The sequence below is a fragment of the Terrapene carolina genome, unplaced genomic scaffold (genome assembly GCF_002925995.2).
Source record: "Terrapene carolina triunguis isolate 2854851 unplaced genomic scaffold, T_m_triunguis-2.0 Scaffold33723, whole genome shotgun sequence".
NCBI lineage: Eukaryota > Metazoa > Chordata > Testudines > Emydidae > Terrapene > Terrapene triunguis.
Genome location: NW_020698074.1, coordinates 1,796,318 through 1,810,637, shown reverse-complemented (window position 1 = coordinate 1,810,637; position 14,320 = coordinate 1,796,318). Strand labels below are relative to the sequence as shown.

The 14,320-nt window shown below is 44.1% G+C and overlaps 1 protein-coding gene across 4 annotated transcripts in view; it reads right to left on the bottom strand.

The window, feature by feature from the left end:
* LOC113409509 (cAMP-regulated phosphoprotein 21-like) overlaps nucleotides 1-14,320 on the bottom strand; it is a 146,868-nt gene that overhangs the window by 9,400 nt on the left and 123,148 nt on the right. The gene's annotated exons all lie outside the window — the stretch shown is intronic.

The window sequence follows — 14,320 nt, the reverse complement described above, 5'->3', positions numbered from 1 at the left end:
CAACTTTGACTTGAAGTAATTCCAGGCCTCCTCCACCTTTAGATCCATAAATTCTTCAGTCTAATCCACTTCCCTAACTAATTTCCTTAATTTTTTAAAGTTAGCCCTTTTGAAATCAAAAACCCTAGTCACAGATCTATTTTTGTTTATCCTTCCATTTAGTTTGAACTGAATTAGCTCATGATCACTCGAACCAGGGTTGTCCCCTACAACTATTTCTTCTATGAGGTCCTCACTACTCACCAAAACCAAATCTAAAATCTAAACTGGCATCCCCTCTCATTGGTTCAGCAACTACTTGGTGAAGGAATCCATCAGCTATCGCATCCATAGGCGCCATCTTTTCCTGGCGACGGTGGGCGCTCAAGCCCCCCCCTACCCCCAGCCCCGCCCCAACTCCACACCTGCCCCAACCTCTTCCCCAAAGTCCCCGCTCCAACTCCGCCCCCTCCCTGCCCCTATTGGACCCCTTCCCCAAATCCCTGCCCTGGCCCCGCCTCTTCCCCGAGGGCGCCATGTTCCCCCTCCTCCCACCTCCCTCCTAGCGCTTGCCGCACGAAACAGTTGTTTCGCGGCGGGAAGTGCTGGGAGCTAGGGGGTGAAGCAGCATGCTCAGGGGAGGAGGTGGAGGCGGAGGTGAGCTGGGGCGAGGAGGTGGGGTGGGGAGCTGCTGGTGGGTGCAGAGCACCCACCAATTTTTCCCCGTGCATGCTCCAGCCCTGGTGCACCCACGGAGTTGGCGCCTATGATCGCATCCAGGAAAATCTGAGCCCTATTAATATTACTAGCACTAGTCCTCCAGTCTATATCTGGGAAGTTAAAGTCTCCCATGATCACACAATTCCCATTAGTATTTACTTAATTAAAAACACTAAAGAGGTCTCTATCCATATCCAAATCAGATCCCGGTGGTCTATAGCACACCCCAAGCACTATCCTAGGGGAGGCTCTAGTAGCTTTCTTCCCCAATGGATTTTTGCCCAGACAGACTCTGTCTTCTCCATTCCATCCCTTCTTATTTCTTTACAGTCTACCTCAACATTGATATACAATGCTACTCCACCACTTTTGCCTTTATTTTTGTCTTTCCTAAACAGCACATACCCTTCAGTTCCTGTACTCCAGTCAGGACTACTATTCCACCATGTTTCTGTTATCCCTATAATATCTGGCTTCACTTCCTGGACCAGTAACTCTAGTTCCTCCATTTTGTTACCTAGGCTCCTCGCATTGGTATACAAACATCTTAATTTTTGCTGTTTGGCTTCTCTCACATTCTTTATCTGATTATGCACAGACATTCTACCGCCAGTATCACCTATTAGACTAGTATCTACACTACCCTTCCTCCTTATGTCCATTCTCCTAGCCACAGCTGTATCCTTTCTTGCTTCGTTTTAATCCCTCTCAATGTTAAAATCCAGCATGGAGATTACCTGGACATCTCCTATCTCCCCCAAATTCCTAGTTTAAAGCTCTCTTAATCAGTTGTGTCAGCATCCATCCTAGAAGTCTATTTCCCTCCCTACTCAGGTGAAGTCCATCCCGAGAGAACAGTCCTTTGTCCATGAATGCTTCCCAGTGGCCATATATCCCAAAGCCCTCCTTGTAGCACCACTGCCTGAGCCATCTGTTGTTCATCATAATCTTGTCACACCTTTGTTGCTCATCTCTAGGAACAGGCAGAATCCCACTGAAGATCACCTGAGTCTCCATTTCCTTGAGCGTCTTCCCCAGTCTGGCATAGCCTCCCTTGACACGTTCCAGCGAGAATCTAGCCGTATCATTTGTTCCCACATGAAGGACAATCAATGGATTCTTTCCCGCTCAGGTCCACATCCCGTATCTTAGCATCCGGCAGACAGCACACCCTTCTGTTCTCTGGATCAGCTCTGGTTACAGGCCTGTCTATTCTTCTCAGTAAGGAGTCCCGAATCATGTAGACCAGCCTTTTCCTGGTGATGGTGCGATTCTCCGGTCTATCCCCTGTTCCCTCTGACTGCAAGTACTCTCGATTCCTATTCTCCCTTGCAATCCTCTGCAACGCATCTTGTAGCCTCCTGGGGCTCATATTTGGTTTTATCTCCATTGACTCTTCCCCTCTTCCTACAGAACTAGCTGCTCTTCTCTTCTTCCTTGCCCTCCGACCTTCAGTGACCACCTGCTGTGCTCCTTCATTTTCCAACTCAGCAAACCTGTTCCTGAGCTCTATTTCTCCTTCACTAGCCTGTCTTTTCCTCTGCCTGGTTCTCTTAGTCACATGCTTCCACTGTCCACTTTCCTCACCCAGCAGTCTCCCCTCAGAGTTCTTTGGTCCTGCTTCCATCTGCAAGTCTGAGCTTTTCCCTTCAGTCTCCTCATGTCTTTGCTCCATCATCTGCTCGAACCCCCTTCTAAACTCAACCAGAGTTTCCACCTGCATCTCTAATCCTCCGATCTTTTCTTCCATCGGCTCTATCAGGTGACACTTCATGCAGTTGAAACTCTTTTCAGATACCCCCTCCAGGATAATGTACATACCGCAGCTTCTACATCCAGTCATCCTCATTGTGTCTTCCACTGCTTGGGTCACTACTACTGCTGCCTCTGTATCTGTCATAGCCTTCCCACCTAAGTCCTGTTAGTCTGGGAAACACAAACCAAACCAAAACACCACCACCCACAGCAAAACAAACCCCCAGCGAGCACCACAACACTGCCAGAACACCACACACTCCCTTCACTAGCCTGTCTGTTCCTCTGCTTGGTTCTCCTAGTCTTCCCCCCAAACTCCTCCGTTTACAGCTCTGTTTGCTGGCTCCTGTGTCGCTGCCTGGCTACCTTTATAGGACCCCTAATCAGAGAAGCCCTGCCCCCTAATCTAGTCTATACTCTGTCACTTTTACCATTATACCTCCTCAATATTTAGATTAAGCAATTTCTCTGATTTAAGGGCACTTTTGCATCTTCCAGCTGCCACTCTGAGTTGGGGGGGGTGTGTGGCATAAGTCTTACTGCTCCACTGAGACCTGATTCTCATTTACACTAAGGTCTCTTTACACTGCTCTCATAGTGCAAAGGAGCTTCAAAGTGAGGAGGAATGTAATCTAGACACACTTTTTGGCCCCTTCCCATTGTTAGAACAGAGTAAAGGGGCCTTAATGTAAATGAGAATCAGGCCCAGTGTCTCCTGGAGCTTGCAGTGTGTGTACCGACTCCTAGAATCCTTACAGAGGTACAGCGCTGTCTAGCCTTCCGGCTCCTGTAGGTTATATGTAGGGGGGACTGGTCCATATCCCTAACCCCTTCAGGATGGCTATTGTTCTCTCTTGTGGACATGCAGAGAGGCTGGCCACAATCTAGCCCTAAATTAATACTGAAATGATTGTTTTTTTTTTTTAAACAATTCATATCCTCTTGGCTATAACAATATTATGGATGTCACACAACACACCATAATGCAGAACCCCAGTACTTGGCGCCATTCTTTACCAAAATCAAACTCCTTATTTAGGACTCCAACTCAAAGGCATGCAATGCAACTCGATGGAAGCCGCTTGCTTTTGTCCAAGGGCAGAATTTGGCCTTTTCACATGTTAGATACATGCACAAACACAGGGAGCCCATAAAAGCCACAAATGTAACAAGCATAGTGAAACTGGCATAGTGAAAAGTGATTGACAACTGCACAGATGGGTAACAGACGTTAAACAAAGTGAGTTCCTTAATTCATAGCAAGATTCATAAGCAAGATACAAACATTGTAGAAAATTAGATTTACCGGGCTAGACAGTTTGCTGCTTCAGCAAAAGAACTGGGGATGGGGGGAGAATTTTCACACCCTTTGGCTATATATATTTTCCTACAGTAACACATATATTCAAATGACTTTTGTTTGAATGCTAGAATTTCACTGCATTATGAATGTTTGACTAGGTACACAGAAAATGTAGCATTTTAATGGGTCTTATTCCCAGAGGAGATGACAACTAGAAGTCTAAAAACACTACAGTTTTGGGGCGACACTGGTGATGAGAGGCACTGGAAAAAAGATGCTTGCTTCACCAGGACTTATTTTGTTGCTCCCACGATATTCTACATGGGCTTGATTTAAATCTCATTGACTTCCTTGGGAGTTGGATCAGATCCTATACCCTGCTCTCAGAATAAATGTGTATGACTGTGATCTAGCCCATTAAAAATTTTATTTGAAAAGGCTAAAGTGTGCTCTTGATATGCACATACAACTTCCATTGATTCCAACTGGAGCTGTTTGCATGGACTAAGGGAACAATATGGCATTTATGTGTTTTTCCTTTTGAAAACACATCTATTTTTCACTATCTCTTGGCAGACCTTTTCTGTGTCAAGGTATCAGGATCTGCTGCACCGTATGTAACAAATACAATACACTTTCATGGCAATTAGATACTCAACTATGGATTTCAAATTTGGCAGAGAGATTCCATTTTTTATTACCATGAAAAAGACAACGCACAAAGTCTTCATCTTAACTGAAGATGTTCAACAGCAGAGATGCTTCTTCAGTATTTATACAAACCCAGCATCAGGAAATAATTATTTTTATACTATGGGTTGAAGACTTTGGACTGGGACTCAGGAGATCTGGGTTCTGGTCTCAGCTCTGTCAAAGATAACCTGTGTGACCTTGGGTAAATCATTTAATCTCACTGTGTTACAGGTCCTCATCTGTAAAATGGGAATTAAACTCTTCCCTAAATCCTAGGGGAACCGTGAGGATAAATTTACTAATGTACCTGTAACACTCAGATACAGTACTGTGGTTATGAGCCCCACAGAAAAACCTACATATCCTATTCCACAACATATTGCAGGACAAACAAATTAACGTGGGAATCCTTAGCATCACATACACTCTCAAAATTATGGTGTTCGTGATTCTGAAATATTGGTCCCTTATCTTCTTTTTTCTGTTTCCACTTCTCACACTCAGGCAAGGTGTCAAGGCGGGAATGCTAGGTCACCACATCACAAAGAGAATCTGCATCAAGCTCGAAAGCAACACTGCTGCTATGAAAAACCATTAAAACCGACCACTACTTCTGTGGCCTTGTGGCCTTTAAAGGGCATTAAACTGTATGTTGTTTTTTGTAAGTGTGGAATATGATCCTGCATTACAAGGACTGAAGAGAAAATACAGAGGATTCAAACATAAATGGAGAATGAGATTTTCATTCTAATGGCAATAAAAATATATTTGTTCCAGGGAAACAAGGTAGAAATGAAATATCTGAATTCATATGCTGACAGACAGCTAGTCTCTGTCTGACACATAAAAGACATTCAGAAGTTCTGTGGAAAAGAGCCTAAGTGTATATATTGGTGTAACTTTGGGTCCCATCGGCATGTAAGTTACTCCAATTTGAGCCCCCTTCTACCCATTTACTTACATGTAAATTATACCCCCTTGCACATCACCTATGAATCTGGCCCATGTTCATTTTCAAGGAAACCACGTCCTTTGCAAAACTGACAAGGTAAGTTTCAGTTTGAATTCCTCCTCATGAAAGTGTAAATGACACAAGTTGACCAGGTCAGTTTCTTCTCTAAGTTTTGCATCTGTGGATCGGCACAACTTGCACAGTTGGGATGGTTCCCTCCCTTGTTCAATGTTCGCTGCTGTGGGTTGGTGTCTGCATCCCCTTACTGCACACTGGCCAGGTGGGCTATGGCATGGGGAAAGGATGAAGATGGGATATTTCAGACTCTGTGTAACAGAACTTTATTTTATCACCTTCTCAGTGAGATCATGCAACTACATTATCCTAGCAAATCTTTTCTTGGGGGGGAGAGGGGGGAGAGAAGGGGAAATGGGGGATGGAATATCAGAGATTGCTATCCTACAATACTATTTATTTTATGCATACAGCAGCAGTTTCAATCCTGCATTCAATGTTGCCACGCTTTTGGCATGCTATTTATTTTTAGATGAAAATGAAAAAGACCACAGTGTTGTGAAAATGGGACCAGAAATTGACTATACTGCATGAAAAGTATCACATTACTGGGTAGAGGAGAGCATATTCAAACTGGATAGGTTCCAGGAGATCAGTAAAGGACAGGAAGTGGAACCATGCCTTTTGCAGCAATAGTTTTTCTTCAGACTTGCTCTTTTGCTCATTAGCTTTCATACTACATAAAGTGTATTCCTTAAAAGCCTCTTTACTGTCCCCTGAGAACATACGTACGTGGGTTATTTTCTAATGGCAATACACATCAGATGAACTATCCTATTACGGCAAGCTCCAGGGCCTCTTTACTGCAATTATATCATCCTGCTCCATGTTATCTCTGCTACAAAGGAGGATTTTTAAAATCAGGGCAAACATGAGAGACATTGTTAAACAACCAGAGGAATGAACCGTGCATGGAATTTCAATGAATGCCTCAGAGGGAAAAGGAGCCTTGGATTCCAGTCTAAATGGAAGAGGCTGTCATATTGTTGAGGTAATTCTCTGAACCTTTATGGCCCATATCACCATGCTGACAGATAACTTAAACATCCCAGAGGGAGACAGACTACATGAAAGGCCCACAAATGTTTTAATTTCTTAATGAGGCTACAGAGCTTAAAAGATAAAATGCAATGGTCTCACGCCTCTGCCAGCAACGTAAGCCAGAAGTATGATTAAAGCAAGTTCGGTGCTCAACTGGTCTTAGTGGACATCCTTTATGAGTAGCATGCCCCTGTTTGGAAGGACACTTTCCTTACTCCTAGATTCGGAATTGAGGCAAAGAACAGCAGGGTAGCTTTATAAGTATATCAACACTCTGCTTAGACCATGTCTACGCTACCACTTATGTCGGCAAAACGTATGTCACTAAGCGACATAAATTTCACCAGCAAAAGTGGTAGTGTGCACAGCGCTATGTCAACGGGACAGCTTCTCCCTCCGACATAGCTACCGCCGCTCACCGGGGATGGTTTAATTATGTTGATGGCAGAGCTTTCTCTTGTTAGCACAGAGCAGCTACACAAGAGATCTTACAGAGACACAGCTGCATCGGTACAGGTGCACCGCTGTAAGCTCTCTAGTGTAGACATAGCCTTTAGATAAGGAGGGTTTTGGTTGGCAAGTCTCTGAACTGCAGACTTTGCTCTACTCTTCCACATGAACTGGGCTCTTGCAACTAAGTAGCATTATTGATGTCAATGTATAAATTCACAAAGTGTTTTGCAGGAAGTCGTTGTAACACTCACTATTCTTTCCCCACCGCATACGCAGACGTGCCAGAGAGAGTTCTCAGTGCTATAATGAACCAAGTCTTTGCAATTTAAATCCAGAAAAATTCATTCTCCGAGCAATTCAACAGAAAACCTGATGGGATCACATTCTCATGAGAGATTTAGATATGATTAAAGACAGCAGAGCCCAAGGAGGTGATATTCTTGTACTACACATCCCTCTGCTCATCCCCTCCTTTTTCAGGAATGGAAATAAATTACTAACTGGTCAGCTTTATGGGGACACTTCTCCCTCCTTGTGAAAGGGATTTGACTGGGAATTAGGAAGTAGGCAATCAGTTGCCAGCCAGCCTCTCTCTCAAACACACATACGTTCGTCTCATAACTGTGAAAAGGATACCTAGAAATGCAGGAGATGATCAGCCCCTTTTCCTGTGAAATAGGATTTCCCATCAACTTTTCTGGGACCCACTGAAAGACATGTGTCATCACACAGACTTTCTAGGAGACCTGACTAGAGATTTGCAGTCACTGCATTATATGACGTAGCTGGTGGCCTTAGATAAACATCCACTGAGATACTCCCAAAGAAGATCCAACCAGCTCACTACAACTGGCGTCAGGGAAATTTGGAAAGAAGCAGAGTGTTATATTCATGTCTTATAGTGATAAGGAAATTCTTCTATTCCATCAATAAGTAAGAAGGATATTAAAAAGCTACTCTGAAAGTTACACATTTAAAATCAGCAGGACCAGATAACTTGCACACAAGAGTTACAAAAGAACTGGCCTAGGAGCTCTCTGATCCATTAATGTTGATATTTAACAAATCTTGGAATGTTGGAGAAGTTCCAGAGGACTGAAAAAAAGCTAAATTTGTGCCTATATTTAAAGAAGGGCATACAGGATGGTTCAGGTAAATATAGGTCAGTTAGCTTGACTCTGACCCTAGGCAAAGGTAACATGGTTTTATAGAAAATAGGTCGCTTGTGTCAAAAAAACCTAGTATAATTTATAATGAGATTACAAGATTGGTTAAGATAACCATTAATGTAATGTACCTAGAATTCAATAGGCATGTGACTTAGTCCCATACCACATTCTGATAAAAAATGAGCACGATACAAAATCATAGTCCATATTAAATGGATTTAAAACTGGCTGACAGATCTCAAAAAGTAACTGCACATGGGGATCTTCATCCTAGTAGAGTTTTTGTTTTGTTTATTTTTCCTGGGTTCAAGCAGGGATCTGTTCATGGCCCAATGCTATTCAATATCTTTATCAATGATCTAGAAGAAAATATAAAATCACTGCTGGCAAAATTTGCAGATGATACCAAAATTGTGGAGTGGTAACTAATGACAGGTCAGTAATACAGGCCAAGCTGGAACATTTGGGCTCGTTTGAACAACATGCATTTTAATACAACTAAATGCAAGATCATACATCTAGGAACAAAGAATGTAGAGGTCACACTTATAAGATAGTGGACTGTATCCTGGAATACAATGACACTGAGAAGGACGTAGGAAAAATAGCAGGAAAATATCAAGCTGGAGGTGGCATTACCTCTCTATATGGCATTAATAAGACCATCACTGGATTACTATGTCCAGTGCTGGTACCCACACTTCAAAAAGTTGAAAAGCTGGGGAAGAGCAACAAAAATGGTTTGAGGTCTGAAAAACATGCCTTATAGTAAGAGAGACTTAAGGAGCTCAATCTACTTAGTTTATCCAAGAGAAGACTAAGATGTAGCTTGTATTAAAATGTGTGTTGTTCAAATGAGCCCATTTTACCAAACAATCCAGCTCGGCCTGTATCACTCACCTGTCTTTATCATTATGCAACTTGGTTAAAGTCTATAGGTACCTACATGGTGTGACAGACTCAGACCAGTGGGGTACAGGAGTCTGGTAGAGGGCAAATATACTGGTCACTGGATGAGTAGTTTTCTGTTCCCTGAGTGACCAGAGCAGGGGCTGCACTAGAATAATCAGGAACCTGCTAGAACCAGTTAAGGCAGGCAGGCTAATTAGGACACCTGGAGCCAATTAAGAAGAAGCTTCTAGAATCAATTAAGGCAGGCTAATCAGGGCATCTGGGTTTTAAAAAGGAGCTCACTTCAGTTTGTGGTGGGAGTGTGAGGAGCTGGGAGTAAGAGGCGCAAGGAGCTGAGAGGGAGAGGGTGAGGGTGTGCTGCTGGAGGACTGAGGAGCACAAGTGTTATCAGACACAAGGAGGAAGGTCCTGTGGTGAGAATAAGGAAGGTGTTTGGAGGAGGCCATGGGGAAGTAGCCCAGGGAGTTGTAGCTGTCATGCAGCTGTTACAGGAGGCACTATAGACAGCTGCAGTCCACAGGGCCCTGGGCTGGAACCCGGAGTAGAGGGCAGGCCCGGGTTCCCCCCCAAACCTCCCAATTGACCTGGACTGTGGGTTCTCCCAGAGGGGAAGGTCTCTGGGCTGTTCCCCAACCCACATGGTGAATCTTTGAGGCAAGAAAATCTGCCAATAAGCGCAGGACCCACCAAGATAGAGGAGGAACTTTGTCACAATGGGGAAGAGATTTCTGATAGTAGACAGCTCTTTAATTTAGCAGACAAAGGCAAAAGAGATCCAACGGCTGGAAACTGAAGCTAGACAAATGAGGAATAGAAATAAGTTGCAAATTTTTGACAGGGAAGGTAAGTAAGCATTGGAACAACTTGCCTAGGGATAAGGCAGATGCTCCATCACCTGAAATCTTTAAATCAAAGCTGCATATCTTTCTAAGAGCCATGCTCTAGATTAAACAGAGGTCATAGGCTTAATGTGGCTATCACTGGTTCTATAGCCTGTGTTATGCAGGATGTCAGACCAGATCAGGTCGGCAACCTACGGCATGTGTGCCAAACACGGCATGCAAGCTGATTTTGAGTGGCATGCTGCCTGCCCGGTGAGAGGAGGAGGAGGAGGAGGAGGAGGAGGAAGGGAGGAGGGGCAGGAAAGCACCACGCTAGGGGAAAAAGCGGGGGAGGGGGGAAGCTTGGCTGCCGCAGGACCAAGCTTCTGTCTCCTGCCCCCGCAGGGGAGAGCGGTGTGTGTGGGGGTGTCCTGGCCCCCAGCCCCACTCAGCCTCCCTGCCCACTGCTCTCCCCTGTGGGGGCAGGAGGCAGAACCTTGGTCCTGTGGGAGCCAAGCTTCCCCCCTCCCCTGCTTCTTCCCTCAGCGTGGTGCTTTCCAGCCCTTCCTCCTCCTTTCCCTCCCTCTCCCTGCGCCGATCAGCTGATGGCCCTTGCGAGGGGGAGGGGGAGCAGAGCAGAGCCGAGCGGCAGCGTGCTTGCTGCTCCGTAGAGGAGGCAGAGAAGAGGTAGGGACGGGGGTGGAACAGGGCATATCCCTTCCAGCCTCCTGCCATGAGCCTCTCAGGACAGGGAGCTGGGAGCACCCCCACGAGCTGAGCACCCCAGCCCTCTGCCCTGACCCCTGAACCCCCCCACACACCCAGCCTTCTGCCCTGCACCCCCCCACACACACCCAGTCCTCTGCCCTGACCCCCGAACCCCCCCCAGGTCTGGGGTCCCGGCTGCCGGCCCCTTGCCAGCCAGCGTCCCGGCCGCAGGCCCCGCTCAGCCCGCTGCCGGCCTAGGTGAACAGAACCCCAGGCTGGCAGCGAGCTGAGCAGGCTGGCGGTGTAAGATCAGCATTTTAATTTAATTTTAAATGAAGCTTCTTAAACATTTTGAAAACCTTGTTTACTTTACATACAACAGTAGTTTAGTTATATAATATAGACTTAGCGAGGGAGACCTTCTAAAAAACATTAAAATGTATTACTGGCAAGCGAAACCTTAAATTAAAGTGAATAAATGAATACTTGACACACCACTTCTGAAAGGTTGCCTACCCCTGGACTAGATGATCAGTCTCTTCAGGCCTTAAAATCTATGAAAATCGGGGTTGGCCATTTAGCACTTATTACATCCCTAAACTTCCAATGACAAGGATCATTGAGATGTGTGTGAGAGATTCCAATGATAACAAATAACAATGCATCTACTTCCTAAATTGTCTGTCACTGGACACAGCAGAGAGGGGGAGCCACCAGGGACATTGCTGTAGCTCCCTGATCCCATACTGCCTAGCCCCACTGTAAGATGGAGCACCCAATGGTGCTACAAACTTTCTTCCCTTGCCCCTTCCGTTCACCCCATGTCACCATCACCTTGAAAATTCCCAGGTTTTGTTAGGCTGTTTTAAAAATTAAATAAAAAACAACCACCACCACAAAAGCTGACATGGGTAGTATCTAACGGTAAGTGCGGCTGCAATTCTGCCCCCTAACAATGGAACCTTATAATTCTTGTACTGAGTTTGTAATTACAGAAGGCCAAGGCCATGGCAGCACTATGACTCAATACTGCAGTCATCAACTTGAATAGAAATACAGTGTAAAGACCATCACGACACAAGACGCATGACAAGACACGACAATGACTAATATACTTGTTACCATCTATCTACAGTAAACAGTGATCCCTTTGACAGGACAGATACAGAAGGGTTTGTGTCCCTAAGAACTCCTCAATGCCACCTGGCAAAGGGTTCACTGTTCTGTAACGGTAGCCTCCTGACCAACCTGACAGTGCACCCCACACAATGATATCATAGTACTGATCTATAAAGAATACCAAGGGAGATCTTAAATGAAAGACAAGATCATGCTGGTCATTAATATCATTGTGGAATGTATGTACGGATGATATTTAAAAAGTTATGTTTATATACTGATAATATGTCCTTATGGTTTGTATCAAGGTGTTACCACCCAGAGAGGTGAAAAACTGGTTTTGTCAGATAAGAGGATGTATATTCACCTATGTGTCTAGGTACATATGTAGATTAGGTATTGTAAGGCAAAACAATGGAAGCCCTATTTACATACAAGTCAGGAGGGGGGATGGAAAGTCAAAAGGAAGAGAAGAACAGCAGGGGGAAAAGAGCTTTGTCTAGAGGAGCATTTCAAAGGTTTATTGGACTATAACTGGAGGATAGGGACAGCACCTTTTACCTTTCACGGAGGGAGCAAAAAGACAGTGCTTTTTGAATCCATAAATGGCGGATCCCAGCCATGTGGGTTGATGATGCTAGGAGATTGCTTTAGGTGAGAAACTATCTTAGACAAGGATTTTAGCTTGTTAAAGTTAAGTTAGACTCTAAGATGCATGTTCTACTTTTTGTTTTAGCTGTAACCATTTCTGTTTCCACTTATTATCCTTACTCACTTTCTTAAATCTTAATCTTTGATAATAAACTTCTGATTGTTTCACTATAAATATATCACAATGCTGTGATGTTATAAAGGAGCTGATCCTGAGTTGTAGCAATCAAGCTGTGTGTATTCTCTTCCCTTGGGAATTTCTGTGAGTGTCCAGTGACAGGGGCTGGACACACTACAAGGGGGCACTTTCAGAGGGGCTCAGGGATAGGGTGTACGCCTATTTTTAACCTACAAAGCAAAGTAAGAGCTGGCAGAGGCCTGAGGAGTTTGGTTGGTTGACTAACAAGCTGGTGGTGTTAGGGAGCTGATAACCAATCAAGCACAAGCAAGTCTCTCTCTTGTTGAGGCCAGGGGTAACAGGGTAATTGACAGTTCTGAGCATCCCAAAGGGTAAATAAATCAAGGCACAGAAAGTTCCATATTCATACTATGTCCTCTAAGGAGATAACCGGCAGGAGAGTAAGACAGGAAGCCCTTTTCCTTCCTGGTTTTGGAGCATGGCAATTGTCAGCCTATAAAAGAGATTTCCTTGGTTCAGAGCTGTATTGTGTAGAGACCTGAAGAAAGAGGAAAGGTATCTAGTCTACACACAGTTCTAAAAAAGGCTGACAAATTTGCTCTCACACATGCAATACTGACAAAGAAAGGCAATTTTCTTGTTCACGGCTTCAACATATTATGTTCAGAATGGTTTCACTCTTTCCTGAATTATGTAATAGAATAGACTTTGATGGCTTTTTGGGAACCATTTTTTCCTTATGTAGTTGGTAATGAGCTTGGCAAATTTCACCAAAATCTGACTGTAAAATTAAGCTAATTCTGATTTTAGACTCACTCCAGAATGACTGTAGTTTGGAATGCTCCCACAGAAGCTATACTAATTAATGTCTCCATGCTGGTGTGGCATTTCCAGTATGTGTCTGAAGCCTTAAACTACATCTTGTAGATCTGAACAGGAATTCAATATGCCTTGTGAACAATTTAGTAGTTTAATCTTAGATCTAAAATCCAGGGATGCCTTTCAGATTTGCTGAAAACCAGACCTGCTGCAGATGTTCAATCTACTCCAAATGTATCTGCCTTCTCTGCCCTGTTAGACTTAATATTTGTATCCAACTGCATGGTGATTCAAACAGTTTGTGGGTGCAAATTTTGACACTTGTGAACTGGAAGAATAATTGTGTAGTGGTTTACTACCTCCTAAATATATTGGCATGTTTTATATTTATTTATCTGAATTTCATATACACAATGAAGAAAAAAAAAGCCTATACTTGAGACTGAGGTGTCCTGACAACAATTTTACGGATAATCCATGTAAGGATTCCACCCATCAGCATAACACACACAAATTAGCACATCAGTCAGCAAATACAGCAGCAAAATAGATACCTAACTACTCCATCCTAAGACCCGAGCCCTCCGCCTTACCCAGAAGCCCTATCAAATAGATGGCTTACATCGTTATATTTTTTTCACCAAAAGGTACCTTTTATCTTAAAAGGTGCTGCATCCCTGCAGTGAGGTTTGCAGGAGTCTGTGTGGGGATTCTTATCATTTTCTCTAACTCTGTACAGCTAATCGTATCAGTAGTTTCAAATTGTGCAAGATCAAAACACTTTTTTAGTTGATGGCCTTCTAGTTATTTTTACCGAATATACAAAATGTTGCAAATATTCTTCAACTGATCACAACAGTGGAGATTTTAACACTCCTCTGTATAGCTGGAGCTACACAACTGCAGCGCTTTGAACCAGGACTCTCTGAACATTATCATCAGTATCAGGGCCGGCTTTAGCAGGTGCGGGGCCCCATGCCGGGATACGAATTGTCTCGCGCCCCCCCCCCC